Source organism: Dioscorea cayenensis, chromosome 9 (assembly GCF_009730915.1).
Source record: "Dioscorea cayenensis subsp. rotundata cultivar TDr96_F1 chromosome 9, TDr96_F1_v2_PseudoChromosome.rev07_lg8_w22 25.fasta, whole genome shotgun sequence".
Classification (NCBI taxonomy): domain Eukaryota; kingdom Viridiplantae; phylum Streptophyta; class Magnoliopsida; order Dioscoreales; family Dioscoreaceae; genus Dioscorea; species Dioscorea cayenensis.
Genome location: NC_052479.1, coordinates 23,249,904 through 23,253,522, shown reverse-complemented (window position 1 = coordinate 23,253,522; position 3,619 = coordinate 23,249,904).

The window sequence follows — 3,619 nt, the reverse complement described above, 5'->3', positions numbered from 1 at the left end:
AGGTCTAAACCATGCTCCCCATGCGGCTGCACTTAGGTCTCTTTTGGTTGTACATTGTCAGCACTAAGATATATCTTCGTATATACTAAACTAATAAGAGAAAAACAAATGCTACCCCATCTCCATTATATGATAATATCATTTAAGATATAACTTTAGCAGTAGCTTACAATATTCAATATAAATTAACAAAGAAAAGAACCAAGGGTCCATTTGGATCACGGAATATGAATGGTAATGGTAATGGTAATTGAAAAAGTAATAGCAATGAAAAAGGTGTTTGGTTGGAAAGAATAAATATTGGGAATGAGAAAAGTGGGATAGAAATTGTATGTAAATTACTTTGTTGCCCTCAATATAATAATGATATGTTAATATATAAAATAATTACAGATAATTAAATATCTAGTCTCGGTAATTATTATAATTAAATATTTTAATTAACTATTTTATTTAATTAAATATGAAAAGGGCAAAAATATTATTTAATTTTAATTATTATAATATAATAATCATGTTAACTATTATTTTTAATTATTATAATATTTAAATGACTCAATTTATGTTCAATGTAATTTACTTTAATTATTATAATTAGTTATTTAAATTAATGATTATTATTTAATTAAATCTCAACTATGAGTAGAATTGTCATTTCACTATCAGTAATTTATTTAATTAAATATATGCTTGGTAAAAGTGTCATTTCACTTTAATTACCATTATGAAATACTTTTATTGACTATTTTATTTAATTAAATCATCATATTGACAAAAATGTCATTTCATTTTAATTATTATAATGTAATATGTACATTAAATAATTCTTGTTGATAATTATTTATTATAATTATTATAATATTTAAATGACTCAATTTATATTTATTATAATTTACATTAATTATTATAATTAGATATTTAAATTTATTATTATTATTTAACTAAATTTTAACTAGGGGCAAAAGTGTCAATTCACTATCAATAGTATTTATTCCCCTCCATGCCCCCCAATCCAAACGTCTGCCAAGATCATTAAATTAAATTTAAGTTTTTCACCAATATATATATAAATATAATGGAATATGTTATCATTCGGCCGGATTCGAGTTTCTGCAGACTTGTTTGAAGAGAGATTCGTGCATTGTGGTTCATCTGACCAAATGGATTGGTTGTTGGAATCTTCTAAATGATCTTTACTATTGATTTACATAAATATATATTTAATTAATTATAATGACAATATATACATCAATGATTTTGTTAGGGACTCATCCCTTGATGTGAATTATTTAATCTTTATATATCCTCATTTTATAACCCTATTCAATTTGGTTCTCTACCACTTGCTACCTAGAATTTGCTTTAGAGAACAGTGAGCAATGAATCGAACACATAATGTCAAAGAGATGATTACACTCAGCCGGCTTTGGCCGCTACGAGCGCATCAACCATTCATAGCACCTCTTAATTGAAAGTTAGCCCACTAAGTCAGGCTAGCTTTACCCAAAATCACAGCCCCAATCAGCCTCAACTTCTCAACCAGGGGCCGGTCTTCATCCATGGGATGGATGACGTGAACAACAGAGAGATCGGGTGGTCTAAGTAGTGACGACGAGAGGGAAAAAGAGAGGGAAAAAGAGAAGGGGAAAAAAGGGAGCAACCCTAATTATAAAAAGATTAGGGGCTTTTCTTTTTGTTGGATTTTTTGTTATTAATGAGTTTTTATCATTACAAATATAATATAACTATAATAAATATATGAGCTTTTAAATTAACAACAATATATATATTGCATTCATATTATTTTTTTTTAATAATTATAGGAAATAAAATAAAACAAATAAATACTATATTAAATAAAATAAATAAAATATTTAATATCTTACTATATTATTTTAAATTTTAAAATTAACTAAGATTAACTGTTACATAAAAATATTTTTCGGTTATGATAATTATTGGTCTTTCAAAATTTGAAATTTCAAAAATATTATTAAAATAAATCTAAAGATGAAGATTTTTAAAAATATAAAAAGGGCCTAAAGCAATTGCTTCATTGACCTATAATTATAAAAAAAATATAGATAATATTTTAATTAATTGATTGCAAGTTTTTAATTTTAATTATTTGAAAAAAATTGTAATTAATTAAATAAACAATAGTTACTGAATTCCATATCATTAACATATACAGACATACATCAAAACACCCAGTCATCAATCATAACTGGCTTTGAACTAATAACACAATAGTATAGTGATAACAAGGAAATCTGCAAAACATAGTAGAACAAAGGACACGCACAACTCTACTACAATAACAATGATCACAAATTGAATAGATGTTAACACACATCAAACCTCTACTCAGCCTAGCGCCTTTGGCGTCATCCATCACGGTTCCTTGACTCAATGGCTGCACCATATTGAAGAACTGCGTGAGCATCATCATAATTTGTTGCCATGTCTCCCGGTACTCCATACCACCTACCGAGTTGTGGTATGTTACGTGGTTCAATATGGTACCGTTCCTTGTTGATATCTTCAAGCTCAGATGCAACGATTGTGCTAAAGTCTCTAGTATTCATGCTTACTACTAAGTGAGTATGAGGCACTAAGACATGTGCTCGGGGTTCCAGATTAGGTTGGTTCATTAGTGTGGACCTCGGGGTTCCTTGTGATACCTCTTGTGCTAAATCTTGCTCTTCAGTAGTAGTGGAAACAACAGTAACTGTAGCAGTAGTAACAGCTCAAGCTTCTTCTTCTTCCTCCCTTCTTTGCTCCTCCAAGAGGTACCTCTCCATTCTCTGTCTTCTGGTCCTCAATGTAGCTAGTCGACGCTAATGTCTGGATGCCATGGCTCTCCCAATAGAAGATATGCAAAAGTGACTGGCTCTCTAAGTGATTGAAATAATAGAACACATATTCATTTTTCCTCGATTTAAAGCCAAGCCCTAGCAATGTAGGCAAGTAATTTACAGCTACACTTTGGAAGTAGGGGATTAGAGAGTCTGTCAAGTCAGATCACTTTACTGAGCTTCCATGCTATGGATAGAATCTAGTGGCTTTTCACATCGAGTCACGTATCCCAAGACCTATTCTTAAAGCATCGAAAACATGTCAATCTCTAATTATTTTCAAGCAGATTCGGGATCCATTTGGAATCCAAACATTTATTATTTTCTTTTAATAACAATCAATAAATTTTAGTTTTAAAATTGATGTTATTTTGAAAGCAATTAATAGTATATTTGTAAAATAGGGAAAATATTATTATTAAATAAAGCAATCAATAAACTTTTAAAATGAATAATAAAAATATAAATTTCAAATAATATATTACTATTACATTCATATTAAATATATACTTTCACAAAATGGAATATATGTGTTCAAGGATTTTGGTTTTTTTTTTTCTTTTTTAAACTCGGGTCAAATGTATATATTTTTAAACTATTGTAAAAATAATATTAACAAAAACATATTAGTGAAAATTATTTATAAATAAGATATTTACAATTCATGCAAATATTTACAAATTTTTTTGAATATATTTAATTCAGATTTTTAAATATAATTAAAAAACATTGGTAATAATCCAAAAATTCCGTTGATGATA